Genomic DNA, 21106 nt, shown 5'->3' with positions numbered 1-21106 from the left:
ATTCATAATATAAAACATAGTTGTACATGTGGAAACATTTCCCTAAAGTCTTCATCCAAACTCATTGTCTTCATCCAAACAAGCTGAAAAGTTACAATGTCATGTAATCAATTATGATGTTATAAATTCTACTCCTGTAAAAAGCAATTGTTAGACTTACATAGGGAAAAGGTCCTTTACAGATTTAAGAAAATAAATAAACTGTGCAACAGCTTTTGGAGATCCTCTCACAAATCAATGAACAACTATTTACTGGAGATTCATATAACCTCTGTTACCAATAGTCATACACTGGACAAAATTCACAGAAAAAAATGTTCTTCATAGTTTTTCATGAGCTTTCTAGCAAGAGATGTTTATTCTCTAGTGTTTTGCTACTCCCTGTCAGTAATGTCATTACCCTTATTATACTCTTTCCTAGTTATGTGATTCTACTTTGTTCCTCCCATAGCCCTCTATTGGTTCTTTTCCTAGAGGGCCTTTTCTGTCATCAGCCATTTCAGTAAAACAAAGAGGTAATAGAAGTTGTAGGATATTCAGTGATTCCTAATTAAACAGAATTACAACTAGACTATCACTGGGGTAGATAAAATGCTTCCACTCTTTTCCTCATTGCTTTAAAATACCTGCTAACTTCAGACAATGACATTTCTCAGAGAAATCATAAACACAAATATATATTACTTCTAACTTTCAATGGAGTCTCTGCTATTAATACTAAGATGGGTCAAGGTAAAATTCAAAGTTCAACTTTTTTTTAATTTATATTTTTTCTATGAGCTTCTAGGAAATGTTACCCACCCATGTTATCACTTCTAGTTTAATCACTTCCAAAAACAGTATAAATTTTCCTCACTTCATCAGTTTTATTCTTCTGGGGGCATTACCTCAATGGGGTGGAAAATACCCTAGAACTTTTTATTTAAGTTAAGATTCATAGGAACATAGTTTAAAAGCTGGGTGGTATATAAGAAGACTTTTAGTCCTCATTTGACAGATGAGGAACTAAGTTCCCAAGAACTTTAGTGAACTTAGTATCACACAGGCAGAAAGTAGCAGAGCTGATGCCCTCATATTTTCTGCCACTAGAAAGAGAACAATTTATTTTCTTTAATTTGTTGAATTGAATTTTGCACTCATTTCCTATACATTGTATTTATTCAAAAAATCTAACCTGAGATTACCCCATTACAGAATCACAGAATGTAAGAGCTGAAATTGATCTTAAAGGTCATATGGTATAAAGTATAAAAAGCCCAGAACCCTTCCTACAAGTTCCCCAATAAGTGATTGTCCGGACTTTGCTGGAAAACCTTCAAATAACCCAGTACTTCCAGAAAAAAAAAATACCACTTGATATTTTTAATTATTACGTTTTTTTTTTTCATTACATTAAAATTGTGACTTTTCCCAACATTTCTTTGTGGGAATTCTTTTTTTTTTTCTTTTTATTTCTGTCCTCTGGAGCCAAAGAAAACAAGTTTAATCTCTCTTCCACACTCTTCCAATCTGAATTAATTTTCCCATTATGCTCCCCTCACCTCTTTGCCTGGACAGTCTATTTACCACCCTTAAATATATTTTTCTTTGATATCATCACATCAAAGTCTATTCACAACCAGGCACTCAGTCCATGTGATGCTTCCCTCTCTTTACCCCAGTGACAGATACAGTTCACAAGACTTACAGATATCATTTTCCCCTCTTAAGATGTAAGCAGATTGACATTTAAATACTATATATTTTCCCATATTTACCTTTCTATGCTTCTCTTGAATCCTGTGTTTGTAGGTTTTTTTTTCTGTTTATTTCTGTTTTTGTTAACAGAAGTTACTGAAAGTTTTTTCACTTCATTAAAGGTCCATTCCCTCCTCTGAAAGATGATGTTGTGTCACTGAGTATCTAATTCTTGTTGTAATCCTAGGTCCTTTGCGTTCCAGAATATGGTATTCCAGGCCTTCTTATCATTTATTGTAGAAGCTTCCAGATGCTGGGTAATCCTAACTGTTTTTCCTTAATAGTTGTATTGTGTTTATCCGACTCCTTGAAGCATTTTTTTCTTGAGATTGGAGTTCTAGAGATTGTAGTTCTAGATTTCTGTGAGAACTCTTTCCAAAGATCATCAATGGATTCTTTCCGTATATATTCAGCCCTGTGTTTCTATAATGATTTCTTTCCTTAATTATCTTTTGAAGAATGCTATTCAGGCTATTTCACATTTTCTTCCATTTTTTTTTTCCATTCTTTTTAGTTTGACTGATTCGTGCTGTCTCTCATAGTCATTAGCTTCCATTTGCATTGTTCTAGTTTTTAATATGTGATTTCCTTCAGTTAGTCTTTGTATTACTATTTCCATTTGGTTAATTCTACTTTTTAAGGAATTGTTTTCTTCAGGCAATTTTTCCTTCTTTTTCCAAGTTTTTGACTTTCTTATTCATACCTCTCATTTCCTTTCTTATTTTTTCTATCTCTCTTATTTGCCTATTAAAGTCTTTTATGAACATTTCCAAGAAGCCTCTTTGAGCTTGGGATCAATTCATATCACTCTTTCAGATTTCTTCTGTGGACAGTTTGACCTTGTCTGAGAAGGTATTTTGTTTTACCTTGTCACCATAGAAGTTTTCTGTCATCAAGGTTATTTTCTTTTCTTTTTTTTTCCCCCTCATTTCCTTTGTTGTTGTTGTTGTTGTTTTGGTATTTCCTGTTTATTTTATTTTAATTAATTAATGTATTTATTTTACTTTTATAGTTGAGCTCTGCTTCTGGAGTAAAGGGGATTGTGTTCCAAGATTCCTGTGCATCTCTAAGCCTTAGCTTTGGGCATAGGGGTCCTTTCTGTTTCAAGGGGATACTATTGCATGCTCCTTTCAGGAAACAGCCTGGCTTCCCAGATTTTGCTTTCTGAGCTATGACTGAAAACTGCTCCACTGATTTGACTCTCTACTAAGCCAGGAATGAGGATTTTAGTTGCTGATTTACTGTGATTTATACTTCCTCACTGACTTTCCCAGATTTTATTTGAGCTGGGCTGAATACCATTTTCACCTTAGTGAGGCTGATCTTTTTGAAGTTTTCCCAATCTATCTTGAGTTAGAAAGTGCTTTGATTCCATCAGACTTTTTTCAAAGGTTTTGTTTCATGTGGTTTTTGAGGGAAATGGGAAGTTTCCTCATTTTACTCTGCTATATTGGCTCCACCCCCAGAAGTCTAGAAAAAGTCTTAGTAGTAATTTTTTTTCCCATTAATCAGGCTAGAGGCAAAACAGGCCAACTAGGTATCCTCCAGTCCTAGCACAGAAGGCAAATTGCTAATCCCATAACTCTGGCACAATAAAGTTATTAGGCCTTTCCACCCCAGCATAATGGTCAAAGATCATTACATAGAATGTCAGTGAGCAGGCTTCTTACCTCCAGGATGTATGTTTTTCTTTGAGCCAGTTTTGGTGAAAAAAATCTTTAATCTCAGCCCACAGACAGTAAGGGGGCTGAATACCTGGTCAGAAGGAGATAACAGGGGTCCCCCTTTGCTGGCACTAAGGCCAGACTCGGAGGCTTTGCCCTTACTCGGATCTGGGTCACATTCCCACCAGCTACTTTCTCTATCTACCCCATAACTGCAAAAGCTCTTTAGCACCTCTTTTAAATGAGATAATTTACCCCAATTCAACTTCTACTTTTCCTTTTTTCCCAGTGCACCGCTCTTTCTCACCCCATAATTTTAGTTTTTATTCTTATAACCATGTTACGATATTCAACTCACACCTCTGCTTTCTATCCTTATAACTGCCTTAATATAGAGAAAAAATTATACACATTATAATGATCCCCTTCCTATTTAGTAATGTAAATAATTTAACTGTATTGAATCCCTTATTATTTCTCTTTCTTGTTCACCTTGTTATGCCTTTCTTGAGTCTTATATTGAGAAGTCAGATTTTTCATTCAGCTCTCATCTTTTCATTAGGAATGCTTAGAAGGCCTCTATTTGATTGAATATCTAGTAACCCCTTGAAGGATTATACTCAGTTTTAATGGCCAGATGACTCTTGGTTGTAATACTAACTGCTTAGCCCTTCAGAACATTACCAACCCTCCAATTCTCTCATGTACAAGCTGATAAATCTTGTATTATGATGACTCTTTATTTTTTTCTTTTATACTTAAATTGTTTTTTTTTTTTTTTTTTCTGGCTGCTAGCAATAGTTTCTCCTTGACCTGGAAGCTCTGAAATTTTGCTGTAATAAATGTAAGTTTTCACAATTTTTATTCTATCCTCTGGTTCTAGAATATTGGGACAGTTTTCCTAATTTCTTGAAATATGAAATCTCTGGGTTTTTTTTAATCATAGGTTTGAAGTAGTCTAATAATTCTTAAATTCTCTCTCCTTGATCTATTTTCCATTTAACTTCTTTTTTCAATGAAATTATTTCATGTTATTTCATGAGGTATTTCATTCTTTTAATTTTGTTTGTTTCTTGATATGTCATGGAATGATTAGCTTTCACTGGTCCAACTCAAGATTTTATGGAATCAATTTTTTTCAGTGAGTTTTTTTACCTCAATTTTCATTTGACTAATTCTACTTCCATTTAATTTATTTTATTTTTGGATTAAAATGTTGTATAACACACTGTGCTTTCCTGCCATCCAGTGTGAAAAACCTTTCCATCTAAGATGTCTTGGACTGGAACATTGTTTTCCTTCCCCTTTTATGTATTCTACTGCCACCGAATTTTTATGAAGTGTTATTAAAAGTTATTTCTAAGAGGAATTTGGGAAAACTCAGCCAAGTCTGTGCTTTTTATTCACCATCTTGGCTCCACCCCTTTCTGACTTATTTATAATCAAATAGTCTATAATAAAATAGGTATTTGGATATTATTATACAGAAATATAAAAATAGCATAAATTAGTTACTGTTTAAAATTGTCCAGCTTTTTCTGAGATAGAAGCTAAAACTAATTAATAGAATCCTATGATTATTCATAGTTTTTCAATATTCATGTTATTTATCCTGAAAGGTAAAATTAAGATAGATTCTGAGTTTTCCTTGTTTTGTCTGAAGCCAGAAATGAGTGAAAATATAATTTTGCTGTCTAGGACAAGGCTAGATCTGTAAAACAAATCAAATTCATTCATCTATCTCTCTTGTCCATTCTCCTTAAATTTTGCTCAGAGACAGCCATCTGCAAGGGTGGAGAAATGGTAGTGCCTAGGGAGAAAGAATTTATTTATGGAAAGGTAAAAAAGGAGAGGTAACCTGGAAACAACATCTATATTCTAAATTTGTGGAGTCCGAAGAAGGAATTTTCTTCTCTTCTCAGCTTTACTCCCTACTTCAAACCTATACTCAAGACAAGGACAAAAAAATCTGCAAAATTTGAACACCAAAGATGTCATGAAGTTACTTTGTACCTATTATGGGAGTGGGGGGAAGAGATAAGATTACTTTTTCAGAGGCAGTTGTTGCTAGATTGTCTGCTAGATTGTAAAAAAAAAAAAAAAACAAAGCAAAGCAAAACAAAACAAACAAAAAGAAAAAAAAAACTGAGTTTAAAGGCAACCTCAGAGAGTGACATGTTGTTCACTGTTTCTGTGTGATCCCATTGTGGTTTGCTTGGCAAATATAATAAAGCTGTTTGCCAATGTCTTCTCTAGCTCATTTTACAGATGAGGAACTGAAACAAAAAGGTTTAAGGGATTTTTCCAGAACCAGACTGCTAGTAAGTGTCTGTGGCTAGATTTGAATTCTGGAAGATGATTCTTCCTAATTGCAGAATCTGTTCTGGAATTCTGTTCACCTTAGCTGCTCACAAGCTGTGTGACTGAACAAATCATTTGACATTTGTTTAATTCTGTTCCTCAAATGTAAACTTGAGATGATAACAGCACCTACCCTAAAGAGTTGTGTTGATCAAAAAAAGATAATATTTGTAAAATGTCAGCTGTACATTATATAAATGTTTATTCCTTTCCTTCTTCCTACTGTTGTTACAAAAAGTAGTTTCTTCTTAAAGTTAAGAATGCAAAAAAAAATTCTTAAATTCATTAAAGAAATATATTGGTGTGGTGCTTTGTCCTTTTAAATTTTATATTGTTTTCTGTTGTCTTTTCCTCTTGTGGTAAAGATCCAAATGAGTAAGAGAACTAATGCAAAGGCTTTCCTGTTAATTCATGAGGTATTTCATTCTTTTAATTTTGTTTGTTTCGTGATAGGTCATGGAATGATTAGCTTTCACTGGCTCAACTCAAGATTTTATGGAATCATTTTTTTCAGTGAGTTGTTAAAATAAGAGCAAAATTATATGCTTTTTTATTATGGCTATTTTATACATGACTTTTATACATTTGTACATTAAACACAAATGCATTCATCCTACCCCGAATATTTAATAAGATGATCTGATTAAATCTATACATATTTCTCTGCTTCCCACCCAATGTAAATAAAATACTTTATGAATAAACTCATTGTTTTATCCAAAATTATTTTAATGTGAAAACTTTTATTACATTTAATGAGTTCAACATGAGTCCTGAAAACTATTTTAACTAAAAACATTACTGGAACATACATGATATTTCAAGGAGGGAATATTTCAGCCTTACCTAGTAAGAACAAATTGTGCACTCAAATACACAGTATCAGTATAGTCTCACATACATACACAAGTTTCAAATTAGAACATATACACAAATCTGTGTCAATTCCATCTTTACAGTGTGATATTAGTTACCTTTTACCCTCAATCAATCAAAATAGATGTCTACATTTTTTGGATTTTAGGTAATTTGATTAAATGAAGAATCATCAGGCTTAATCCCAAGGATTGGAACTTGAACTGCTCTCTATCTTATCTTTAACTGTCCATCTATTTTCAGAACTAGGGAGTGGGAGTTCCTGTCTAATAAGAAACAAGTCCCATTCAAAATATTAATTTAACAAATTTCTGGCACCCTTTCCCCCCCCCAGAAATACAGATATGTTTTTGGACAAGAAGAGGAGCTTCCCAAAATTCTGCTGAAGCATCTAAGTATCTGACAACCTAACTATAGCAGAATGTGATGGACCAACATAGATAAAAACAAAGTAGCTGAAAAATTTTAATATAATTTAATTTTTAATTAAATTTTTAATATAAAGAAGTGAAGTACATAGAATTCTAATCACATTTGGGTTAAGATTTGGATTAGATGTTAAAAGTTCTTGAAAATGATGCTAGATTTTACCTCAGACTTTGTTTTCTCAATAAATATATTTTTAAATTAAGTCCAGTACTTATAGTAATACATTTATATAGTTCTTTGAAGTTAATGACTTTTCTTATAATAAAATTATGTACTATTTTGAACTTAGTTTTTCAATTAAGAAGAATAAAATTTTGAGAAATCTTGGCGATTTTTCCATAATGTAAAAAAAAAAATTTCTAAGTGTCTAAGGAGGGAAATAATCCAAGACCATTTAATTCACAGTTCATCATACATTTTACTCTATAATGTTAGCTTCTATGTCTAATATATTATGATGAATAAAATTTGCTAGGGAAAAATGAGGAAAAATGGGGAAAATATGCTAATCTCTCTCATCTAACCATGTCTATCATTTATTATTTTTATAACACACAACCATTACCAAACATATACATTTTTCCTGCAAGTTGTTTGTCCCCAGAACTCTGAAGTTTGATAGGTGAGTTTTCACCTTCTCTTACTAAAATCAAGCTTTCATAACATTTTTCAGCCATTTCTAAACTAGTCTCTGCCTCTAGATCATCTCACCCTTTTAATAAAAATCACTTTCTAGTTTCTTTTTTGTGTTCTCTCCCCACATTATAATAAAGGATTATTTTCTTTGCTTTGCATTTATATCACTAGTATTCAGCATATAATATGAGCTTAATAAAAGCAATTTTAAATTCTTTGTTGCATAGTGGGTTCTGAATGAGAATCTATAAACATAAAAATTATATTGTATCTGTAGACTTCATACCCATGAAGCACATTTTATGTGGCTAATATGGCAAGTATTTTCAGTTACTGTGCTTTTCTAAAGCAATTTGTGAAATACACAGAATGGTATATCATCCTATGTGACCCCTTTTATTGTTGTACCAGAGAAACTGAGGTGAGTAGAGACTAGTTTAATTTTAAAATGGAGAATTTAATAAACCAGCTGGGAATATGTTTCCAAAGCATATGGTGACAGAGAAACTGGATTGCAGAGCTTATATAGGGTTTTAGCTAACTAGGCTTTCCAAGCACAATACAGAAGCTGAGTATGCAATTAGACTAGCATTTTGCAGCTGTTGTTATCTTTTGGGAAACACTTCAAAGGCAGAACAGGAAAACAAAGGCAAATGAGGGAGGTAAGGACACTGGGAGGATAGGAGATAGTGAGGCATGGGACAATTCTCAAAGTACTGAGGGAGTGAGGGATCACCCTGGATAGCATAGAGGTAGGAAAACAGGCACCTAGATAATTTTTTTTTCTTTGCTATCCTTCATTGTGACAATACGGTATGGAAAGGGTGGGTCAGAGCCTCAAGGTTTAGAGCTGTCTTCTAAACTAATTTTTCCCAGACCTCATTGTCACCTAAATAAATGAAGGGTTTTAGTACCATAACTTTCACCTACTCTACCTGGGAATGTATAAATCAAATAAGATTAGAAACAATGCAGGGCCCCATGGCAAGGACAAGGACAAAGAGAAGCAATGATCCCATAAGAGGCAAGATAAGAGTACTTAGCCATGGGGAGGATTTAAACAGAGACTGGTACCAGTTCATCCCCTGACTCTGCTTTATTCATCTGGAATCAAAATTCTTATGGACAAGAGCCAGACTCTCCATGAAAACCCTAGAGTTCTTAGCATAAAAACAGCATTCCTCATTTAAGATGACCCAGAGGTCTCCCCTTTTCAGGAATAGCAGATCAATCCCCCTGTTCTTCTGCAGTACTATCTCAGCCAGGGAATCAACCTGGTTTTCCAGTTTTGAGATGGACAATTTAGTGTAAGTTAGTCTTTAATCATCTGAACACTCAATTCTGCATAACCAGAGCTGCTTATAGAGAAGCAGCAGTGCTCAAGGCGTTTTTGCTGGCCATCCCTAACCAAGTAGGAGAGGAAGGAGTGACACTGCAGGAGGCTGTTGCTGAGAGCCCAGGGGAAAGGTGAGATCTCAAATGCTTCCACTCATTTCAGGCCAGAAGAATAGACAGTCAAGAGATCACTGCTACTAGGCTACCAAAAAAGGTCTGGCTTGTTGAACAGGATAAAAGAATATGCACATTTAGTCAGACCATCATAACAGGCAAGTCAAGAATTTTCACAGGTCTTATACCAAACTATAATGTAAGCAGAGAAGAATGAAGCATTAATTTAAAAAACTGAGTTACAGGACTGGGGTAGTGGATCAGAAAGACTTGTGGAAACAGTAATAAGACAGATGCCTGTATTTTGAAGATCTCCAATGGTAATTTTGATTGTTGCCCAAAAAAGATGGATTGGCAAATGGTTCCTATGACCAAGTCTATTATTAGTGCCAGCCTAGTACAATAAGGAGGTTAGGAATCAAAACAAAGCCATCAGTTAAACCTATAGTCTAGCCTGGAGATATTTATGGCATAGTGAGCAACTGAAAGTAAGCTAAGGCAAGTGTCATTTAAGGGAATAGGGTAGTGAAGGCTGAAGAGAATTGGGCAAAGAGTGGGAACAGGGATTGATAGAACATGGCAGAGGCAAGGAGTGCTAGTCCTACTTACGGGGCCCACAAGGAGATAGGAAGGCCTCTATTCACCTGGAAAAGATGTCAAAAAAAAGGAGATATCTGTAACTTCTGACAGAGGTTTAAATGTCATGAAATCCACTTCCATCTCTGTAATGTTCTGTTTTTCTAGATTATAATCCTTCTCTGGGAGGAAGTTTTCTTGGGATGCTTCTGGAAGGCAGCCTTGGCTTTAGTTCAGTTCAATAATCCCAAAAATGCAGCCAGGGATTAAAGTCCTGTCTCTTTCCAAATCTTATCTCCAGATCCTTTATTTTCTCCTACAAGTCTTGTCTCCTTCACTTGGGCTCAGCTAGCTCTCCCAGAGAAGGGCCCTGAATTCTGGCTCCTTATATCCTCCCAGAGAATGGGCTTGTGGATACTCCCTGAAAGTATGATCTCTTAAAGGTGTGAAAGGTGTGAATTCTGAACTAGAGAATTGTTAAGTGCCATGCTAAATTAGATAATTAAATCCTTCCCAGTGACTTAGCATCTTGTAAGAATCCTAACACACCTCTCTCTGCTCCCTAGGTGAATTGCCTGATGAATGTGTTTTTCCCAATTTTTCAAGTGCTCCTGGAAAAATCCACTAACTTTTCCATATCCCCCTATATGTTTTGCTGAAGGAATCATTCGATGGGGAGTAGACAAGGCTCTACTTGTCAAATAGCCACACTACATATAAATCCTGAAAGTGAATTAAAGTTCTTATACATAATATACTAATATAGTAGAGGTTTTCTACTCTGATACTTATCCAGAATTACATGTTCTGAAGGGAACATTGTGTTCAATTAAATAATACAGATATATTTTATAATTTGACAAACATTAAAATAAATTGTTCTTAGTGGACCCTTTTTCAGTAACATTTACTCAAATATTAACTTAATGTTTTCCAATCTAAGTCCCCAAAATATTCAGAATTTGGTGTTCAATCATAAACTAGTTCCAGGCCCAAAGTTCTTTTTTCTTGGGAGGAGGGAAGAAGTGATGATCTCTTCTTTTGAAACTGCTTCCTACTTGGAGTGCAACGAAGATAGAGAAGAGAAACAGATTTTTTTTTTCCTGAGCTTTCCCTACAGTCCTGAAACTAACAGTAAATCCAGACTCTGAATTAATTTTGGAGTGACAGAACCAACAAATATTTGGAATGTAATAAATTACCAACAAAAGGTAATTTTGAAGATCCCCAGAAAAGGTTTGTTTCAATCAGGCATAGAGGGAGGCAGGCCAACAAAAGCAGGATGAGCACAGATGCTGACTTTGGGCAGTGCACAGGCCCAGAGTGATGTGAACTCCATACACTGGGGAATCTCCAGGGAGGCTACCCTGCCCTGGCTGCAAGCCAGAAAATCAGCAGATTTGTTATAATAAATCCACATGCAAAAGGCAAATAGTGAACCCCAAAACACCAGACATTAACAGGACTTGGTCATGCCCACCCAGTACCATAAGTCAGTTGGAACTGAGCCAGGGCAGGCACTACTACTTATAGAGGAAGCTTGAAAAATCTCTCCCTTGCCCTAAGAATTGACCTCGACTCAAAGAAATCTGACCATAGACAGGTTTTATGGTGAAAGAGAAGAATAGAATTCATACCTTATGGTCACTAAAAGTAGATCTCCAGATGAAACCCCAAAGGGTGATATAAATTTGTCTCCATATCAAAAGGTTCTCTTGGAATAAATTTAAAAGGCTATTTAAAAAGAGCTAGGATAAAAATGGGGAAAGGAAATGAGAACTTTGCAAGAGAGTTGGAAAAGGAAACATAGAAATTATGTGAAGAAAACTACTTACAAAATATATTTAGTGAAATGAAAAAGAATATAACTCCTCACAAAAGAAATTTGATGAAATATAAAAAGAAAACAACTCCTTGAAAAACATAATTTGTGATATGGAAAAAAGAAAACAACTCCCTGAAAAACAAAATTTGTAAAATGGAAAAAAAAATAGAACAAAACAAACCCTTTAAAAATGCAATTGATCAAATACAAAAAAGAACTTAAAAAAGCTAACTAAAGAAAATAATTCACTTAAAATCAGAATTGAACGAATGGAAATGAATGACTCAATAAGACATCAAGAATAAGTCAAGCAAAACCAAAAAATGAAAAAAAAAGATGGAAATATAAAATCTACTAAGAAAAACAACTGATCTGAAAAATAGATTTAGGAAAGACAATCTAAAGTTATTAGAACTTTCTGAAATCTAAGGGTTATTAGAACTTCCTGAAAACCATGATGAAAAAAGAGATGAGACATTATCTTTCAGGAAATTATCAAAGAAAACTGCCCTGATGTCCTAGAAGGAGAAAATAAAATAGACATTCAAATAATTAATCAATCACTCTTCCTGAAAGAGACTACAAAATGAAAATTCCAAGAAATATTGTGGCTAAATTTCAGAACTATCAGACCAAGGAAAGATTAGTGCAAGCAGCAAGAAATAAATAATTCAAATGCTGAGGAGTCACAATAAGAATTACATAGGAACTAGTAGCTTTCACCTTAAAGGATCAAAGGACCTGGAATCTGATAGTCAGAAAAACAAAGGAACTTAGAATGCAGCCAAGAATAAAGTGCCTTGTTAACCTGAACATTTTCTTTCAGGGAAGAAGATGGACATGCAGTGGAAGAAGTGAATTTCATTTATTTTTGATGAAAAGACCAGAGCTGAACAAAAAATTTGACCTCCAAGTATAGAAGTCAAGGGAAGCATAAAAAGGTAAAAAGAACTGTTACGAAATAGATCTCTCAGGGGCAGAGCCAAGATGGCAGAGAAGGCACACATGACTTTCTAAGCTCCTCTCATACCCTCATTACTAAATTTTAAAATCAGCCACAAAAATAGCACTTGACTAAAATTCATGAAAATTGGAAGTCCAACAACTTAATATCCGAAGATAATCTGAAAGATCGCCAGAAAAGGTTTGTCCTGAGCTGGGGAAGCAGACCAGCACGTGCAGGAAAATAGTAGAGGCTAGGAAAAGGAGCAGACTGGGGGTGGGGGTGGTCTCTGTGGTTGGAAAATTTAAAGAGGACTCTACCACAGGTTGGCTGCTCTGCTTTGGTTGCAAAGTCATAAACCAGCAAAGAAATTAAAGCCAAAAGAAGAGGGTACTCTAAAAAATTCCAAAAGCTAACTGGATCTGGCTATACCTACCCAAAACCAGAAGGAAGAGACTCAACACAGACTACAACACAGCTATGCAGCTGCTTTCAGGAGCGAAGGTCTTTCATGGGGGCAGTTACAAATCTGCTTGTTAGGGGGGCACAGCTGAGGGCAGCCTCTAATTTACTTTATTTATTTATTTATTTTTAAATTTTTATTTCATTTAATTTTATTAATTTTATAATTATAACTTTTTTTTGACAGTACATATACACTGGTAACGTTTTAACAACATTATCCCTTGCACTCACTTCTGTTCCGAATTTTCCCCTCCATCCCTCCAGCCCCTAGATGGCACACAGTCCCATACATTTTAAATATGTTATACTATATCCTAGATACAATATATGTGTACAGAATTGAATTTCTTGTTACACAAGAAGAATTGGATTCAGAAGGTAAAAATAACCTGGGAAGAAAAAATGCAAACAGTTTACACTCATTTCCCAATGTTCCTTCTCTGGGTGTAGCTGATTCTGTCCATCATTGATCAATTGGAACTAGATTAGATCATCTCTTTGTTGAAGATATCCACTTGCATCAGAATACATCCTCATACAGTATTGCTGTTAAAGTGTATAATGATCTCTTGGTTCTGCTCATTTCACTCAGCATCACTTCATGTAAGTCTCCCCAAACCTCTGTGTATCCATCCTGCTGGTCATTTCTTAGAGAACAATAATATTCTATAACATTCATATACCACAATTTACCCAACCATTCTCCAATTAATGATCATCCATTCATTTTCCAGTTTCTAGCCATTACAAAATAGACAAATATTACAAAAAGGGCTGCCACAAACATTTTGGCAATACAGGTCCCTTTCCCCTCTTTACTATTTCTTTGGGATATAAGCCCAGTAGTAACACTGCTGGATCAAAGAGCAGCCTCTAATTTGAACAGTGGGGGACACTGCCTGGGGCAATAGAATTTCCTCAGTGCACTATGCTTCCCAGGGCAGACATTTCTGGTGCCCTGAGGGATAGGGCAATTGCTAATACCAAAAGCAGGCTTTTGCAGGGGGCAGTGATATTTTCTCTGCTCAGCCTCTAAGCCAAAGGCAATTACTAATCCTCACTGTGGGGATCCTCTAAGGGTACTTCTGCAGTTCCCCTGTATAACCCAGGCCAGAGTAATAGTCACTTCCAGTGTGGAGCTTTTCCCAGAATGCTCCCGCAGCTCAGGTACTCTTTACAGCCCATTTTCAGGACAGCTAATGTCCATATATTTATTCCTGCTCTGCAGAGGAAGCAGACCCTGAAGACAAACCCTAAAGGATTTTTAAAAATGAGTAAAAAAATCAAAAGGATGAGCGATACCTTTTATACAGAGAGCAGGTTTTCAACCTGAGGAAACAAATACCAGACAATCTCCAGACAATACCCCAAAGGGGGATGTAACCTGCTCCCCATAACACAAGGCTCTCATAGAAGAAACTATAAACAATCTTAAAAGAGAGTTAGAAGAAAAATGGGAAAAGGAAAGAGAAGCTATGCAAGAGAGTAACAACTTTCTGAAATGTGAATTGGGTGAATTGAAAAAGGAAAAGAACTCCTAAGAAAATAGGGTTTGTGAACTAAAAAAAGAAAATTACTAAGTAAAAAAACAAAAGCAAAAACACTTCAACAATGATACTGTATGAGAATGTATTCTGATAGAAGTGGATATCTTCAACATAGAGAAGAGCTAATCCAATTCCAATTGATCAATGATAGACAGAATCAGCTACATCCAGAGAAGAAACACTGGGAAATGAGTGTAAACTGTTAGCATTTTTTGTTTTTCTCCCCAGGTTATTTTTACCTTCCGAATCCAATTCTTCCTATGCAACAACAACAACAACAACAACAACAACAACATATTGTAGGGTTCTGACTTTTGATCCACTCTGCTATCTGCCTTCCACTTTATGGGAGAGTTCACCCCATTCACATTTATGGTTAAAATTATTTGGAAAAAAGAAAGAAGAAGTGTTTCAAAGTGGATGGCAGGGATTCTAAAGAGGCAGAGCTGCATGAGGCAAGTGGTAGCCATAAGTTTAATGCTGGGAAAGAGGGTAAGGAGGGGCAAGAAAAAGAAAAGTATAATTTGGGGATAATAAAATGGATGGTGTTACCGGGTTTCCTCTACAGAGTTCGGTAGACAGCGGCAAGGCACTAACAGAACAGCCATGGCTGTTCTGCGTCTACTCTCTGAGACTTTGACACTCTAAGGACAAGCTGAGTTACTCCTGGTGGGGGTTGGGGTAGCCAGGTCCCGAGAGATGCTAGCTTTTCGGGATTTTATTGTTTACTGTGTTTACAGCTTCTCCTCTGATCATGACTTGCTGCCAAGACAGAATATCCACATTGGGGTAAAGGTCGTTCCACAGAAATGGCAGGGATCACACCCTTTCCCCCTCAGGTCTAAGCAGTATGAACTGCCTTACTTTTGTTACTTGTCCTCAGCCTGCACCCAGTCTGTTTGTTCCCTTTCCCCCAGCTAAAACAGACCCTTTTCTTTGAATTTAAAGAATATCTGCTGTTGCTAATTATTTGTTGTGGTTTTTTTTTTTTTTTTTTTTTTTGGTCAAGCATTAATTCTGAGGCGTGTCATGAAATAAATTCTGAGAGAAAATGTGGAGCTCAAGTAGCTGTGTGCCTCCTCTCTGCCATCTTGGCCAGAAGTCTCTACCAAACATTTAATAAACAATTAACTCCAGTAATATACCAACTATTTGAAAAAAGTAGGGAAAGAAGTCCTACCAAATTCCTTTTATGACAAAGATATAGTGCTGATAACTAAACCAGGTAGAGTGGAAACAGAGAAAGAAAATGATATACCAATTTCCTTAATTAGTATTAATTAATTATTGATGAAAATTCTTAAAATATTAGTAATGAGATTACAGAAAGTCTTTCCCAGGATAAAACACAGTAATGAAATAGGATTTATACCAGGAATTCAGGGGTGGTTCAGCTTAAGGAAAGATATTTGCATAATCAACTATACCAATAACCAAACTAACAAAATCCTAGGATTTTCTCAATAGATGCAGAAAAAAGAATTTGATAAAAAAAAAAAAAAAAAATCCTTCCTCCTCCACATGTCTGAGAGATAGACTATTCTCTGTTCCTCTAATCTATTTATGATCTCATTCTTTATGCCTAAATCATGGACCCATTCTGATCTTATCTTGGTATATGGTGTTAACTGTGGATCCATATCTAATTTCTGCCATACTAATTTCCAGTTTTCCCAACAGTTTTTTTCCAAATAATGAATTTTTATCCCTAATGTTGGTATCTCTAGGTTTGTCAAAGACTAGATTGTTATAGATGCCCTTTTTTGTCCTTTGTATCTAATCTGTTCCATTGATCGACCGGTCTATTTCTTAGCCAATACCAAATGGTTTTGGTGACTGCTGTTATATAATATAGCTTTAGATCAGGTACACCTAGACCACCTTCATCTGACTATTTTTTCATTAGTTCCCTTGCAATCTCTACCTTTTATTCTTCCATATGAATTTTGTTGTTATTTTTTCTAGGTCATTAAAATGGCTTCTTGGGAGTCTGATTGGCATAGCACTAAATAAATAGATTAGTTTGGGGAGTATTGTCATCTTTATAATATTCGATCGGCCTATCCAAGAGCACTGAATGTCTTTCCAATTATTTAAATCTGACTTTATTTTTGTGGCAAGTGTTTCATAATTTTGCTCTATACTTCCTGACTTTTATTTGGTAGATATATTCCTAAATATTTTATACTATCAACCCTTATTTTGAATGGAATTTCTCTTTGTGTCTCTTGGATTGTGTTGGGAATGTATAAAAATGCTGAGGATTTATGTGGATTTATTTTGTATCCTGCCACTTTGCTAAAATTCTGAATTATTTCTAATATCTTTTTAGTACAATCTTTGGGGTTCTCTAAGTATACCATCCTGTCATCTCCAAAGAGTGATAATTTGATTTCCTCATTTCCTACTCTAATTCCTTGAATCTCTTTCTCGGCTCTTATTGCCGAGGCTAGAGTTTCTAGTACTATATTGAAAAGTAATGGTGATAGTGGGCAACCTTGTTTCACTCCTGATCTTACAGGGAAAGGTTCTAGTTTATTATCATTACATATGATGTTTACTGAAGGTTTTAAATATATGCTCATTATTATTTTAAGGAATAGTTCATTTATTCTTATATTCTCAAGCGTTTTTAGTAGGAATGGATGTAGGATTTTATCAAATGTTTTTTTCTGCATCTATTGAGATGATCATATGGTTTTTATTAATTTGATTATTAATATGGTCGATTATACTAATAGTTTTCCTAATATTAAACCAACCCTGCATTCCTGGTATAAAATGGTATGAGAAGGGAAGGGGGTGAGCATCTCAAGGTATAGGGCTCTCTTCTAAACTCAATTTTCCCACACCTAATTGCAAGAAGAAGGGTGGTACATTATGGCTTACTATGCAGGGCCCAACATTATTTCTGATGTGATGATGACAGAGAGATGGAAAAGAGGACAAGATATTTAGAGTATAACAACTTTTAGTATATCAATTTTTTAAAATGCTGTGTAGAGGGCAGAACTTTGGAAAAGTATACTTGAATTGCTTTAATTCAGTGAAATTGATGAGATCTAGTTTATATATACATATACTTAGCATGGTAATGTACTAGTTCTACAATTGATATAACTGTAATAGGGCATTTAAACTGATTACAAAGTCAGCCACAGACATTCTATCTTTGATCTTGTTAGTGGTGGCTCTCCTGTCTCCTACACTAAAGGAGACCAGCAAACCGGCAGACCAGCAGACTGGCAGAGGAGATTGTGACAGACACAGACTGTGAAGGGGACAAAAAAGAGTTTGGACTTGATTCTTGACTATTAATATGGTGATTATTCTTTTGAGTCCAATGCTGGTCCCAAGGCCCTCCAGAAAGCTAGCCCAAACATTACAATGTTGGAACTCCAAATATTAGCATTTATTCACAGAGCAATATGCAGATTGACTACAGGTGAAAGTAAATATTGACATATTCAGTAGTAATTAATCTACAAAAATAAATAAATAAAATCAATTAAATGGAAAGATGCAAAGAAAGAGGCAAAGCAAATAGTATGTCCAAAGTCAATAGGAAGAAGTTATTTCACAGAATATTGGTTTTTCTCATTCTTCAGTAAGAATAAATATTTGATTAAAAATCCCCAAGATGAATATCACAAAACATAAATAAGAAAAAATATTGCAAACAGCAAGAAAGAAACAATTCAAATATTGAGGAGTCACAATCAAGATTACTAGGAACTAGTAGCTTCAACTTTAAAAGACTGAAGGGCATAAAATCTGATATTCCCAAAGATAAAGCAACTTGGATTGCAGGCAAAAGTCAACTATCCAGCAAAACTGAGAGTCATCTTTCAGGGGAAATGATGGACATTCAAAGAATCAGGTGCATTTCACTTATTTCTAATGAAAAGACCAGAATTGAATAGAAAATTTGATCTTCACATATAAAACTCAAGAGAAGCTTAAAAAGGTAAAAAGGAATGAAAACAAATTTAAAAGATTAAAAAGTTTATTTCCCTATATGGGAAGATGAAATGCTTAAATTTAATATCTGCATCTCTGTTATGATATATTTAGATGGAGCAGGTATAATTTGATTTTATATAATATAATATAAAATAGATATAAAATAATATAAAAATAGAAACTAGAGTAGGAGAGGTGATTCTATTAGAAAAAGAGGAAAATAGAGTAAAAATTGGATAAATTATATCTCATGAGGAGGCAAAAAGGACCTATTACAATTGAGAGAAAGATGAGTACTGAGTGAATTTTACTCTCACCATAATAAAATCAAATGATACCTGTATCCTCTAAGTACAGCCATTTCAGAGATAGAGATCTCAAGAGCTGAACAATCTTTACAAATAGGCATATAAGCTTTTTAATTTTTAAAAGAATTTTTTTCTTTTTTTTTAATCTTTTAATGCTTTTCTAGAATTTTATATTTGAAAATCAACTTTTCTATTCAGCTTTGGTATTTTCATGAAAAATAAATGATATTCTCCTGTTTCACTGAATATTCATCTTCTTCTCTGAAAGATCATGCTCAAATTTGTTGGATATTTGATTCTAGTTTGCAATCCATGTTCCTTTGCCTTTCATGCTCTTCCATTCTTTTAAATGGAAGCTGCTAGATCCTGGGTAATCTTAATTGTGGCCTCTCAATATTTGAATTGTTTCCTTCTGGCTGTTTGCACTTTTTTCTCCTTGATTTCATCATTCCGAAATTCTTGGTTTTCTTGGTTTCTTTGTATTTTCCTTTTGCGGTCTCTTTCAGGAAGTGATAAGTATTCACTCTTTCAATGGCAGCTGCCAGTTTAAATAATTGGAAGGGCTGGAATATGATATTGTGTGGGGGGCAGAGGAGCTTAGACTAACCAAGAATCAACTATCCAGAAAAACTAAGCATTATTTTTCAAAAGAAAAATATACATTCAATGAAAGAGGAGATTTTCATTTATTTTTGATGAAACAACAGAGCTAAACAGAAAATTTGATCTTTGAATGCAGAGCTGAAGAGAAGCATAAAAAAGTAAAAAGAAAACTATGTAAATGGAACCTACACATAAACTGACCATGTATCAGGGTATAAGAATCTTAAAATGCTGAACGGCAGAAATAATAACTGCATCTTTTTTCAGTTCATGATATAATAAAAATTGCATGCAAAATATGACTGTAAAATAGACCAAATATTAACTGGGAACTAAATAATGTAATCCAAAGGAATGATTGGGTGAAACAACACATCATAGACATAATAAATAATTGCATCCAAGAGAAAGAAAATAATGAGACACATAGCAACATTTATGGGATGCATTTAATTCAGTTCTTAATTGAATTATGAAATGTCTGGAAGCTTACTTGAATAAAATAGAGAAAGAGATCATAAATTAATTGGGCATACAATAATAAAATAAATGTAATAAAGTTGAATGTAAGAAAAATATTGAACTAATAAACTAAATTAAAAGTTGATTTTGGAAAAAAATTAACTAATTTGATTTAAAAAGGAAAGAAGAAAATCATAATGTTAGTATCAAAAATGAAAAGGGAGAACTTTTCACCAATGAAGAGGAAATTATAGCAATAATTAGGAGCTATTTTACCCAAATGTGTGCCAATAAATTTGGTAATCTAAATTTGGTGTATGAATATTATAACTTATACAAACATAGATTGCCTTGATTAGTAGAGGAGGAAATAAATTGCTTAAATAGTACCATTTAAAAAAATAAAGTTAACTAGCTATTAATGAACCCCCTAAGAAATATCTTCAAGGACATCTATATTTATATGTGCATTTTACCAAGAATTTAAAGAATTCTTAATTCTAATACTAGATAAACTTTGGAACTCAAGGTTTTGCAAGAATGAATGTTGACAACTATGTATACATATGTTTTGAAAACAAAAAGCTTAACAAAAAGAATAAATTCCTTATTCATTCAAAAAAAAAAAAAAAAAACAATTCCTTAAAAAATGCAACTGTCCAAATGCAAAAAATCCACTGAAGAGATCAATTAACACAATAGGACAAATGGAAAAAAAAAATCTACTTGAAAAAACAACACCTTAAAAAGTAGAATTAATCCAGTGGTAAAAGGAAACAAAATGTAACTGAAGAAAATCACACATTACAAACTAGATCCAGGCAAAAGTAAGTTAATGACTGTAGGAGACATCAAGAATCAATCAAACTAAAAAGAATTTTTGAAAATATCATTGAAAGAGGGGGCAGCTAGGTGGAGCAGTGGATAAAACACCAGCCTTGAATTCAGGAGGACCTGAGTTCAAATCTGGTCTCTGACACTTAACACTTCCTAGCTGTGTGACCCTGGGCAAGTCACTTAACCCCAGCCTCAGGAGAAAAAAAAAAAAAAAAAAAGAAAAAAAGAAAGAAAAAGAAAATATCATTGAAAGAACAGCTGAAGTAGAAAGTCGATCCAGGAGAGTCAATTTAAAAAAATATTGGTCAACCTGGAAGGCATGACCAAAGAGAGAGCATAGATAGCATTCTTCAAGACACCATTAAGGAATACTGCCCTAAATATTAGAACCAGAATAGGCAATGGCCATTGAAAGAATCCATCAA

This window comes from Sminthopsis crassicaudata, chromosome 3 (genome assembly GCF_048593235.1).
Source record: "Sminthopsis crassicaudata isolate SCR6 chromosome 3, ASM4859323v1, whole genome shotgun sequence".
In the NCBI taxonomy this organism is placed as follows: domain Eukaryota; kingdom Metazoa; phylum Chordata; class Mammalia; order Dasyuromorphia; family Dasyuridae; genus Sminthopsis; species Sminthopsis crassicaudata.
Note: the sequence above shows the minus strand (reverse complement) of the source record.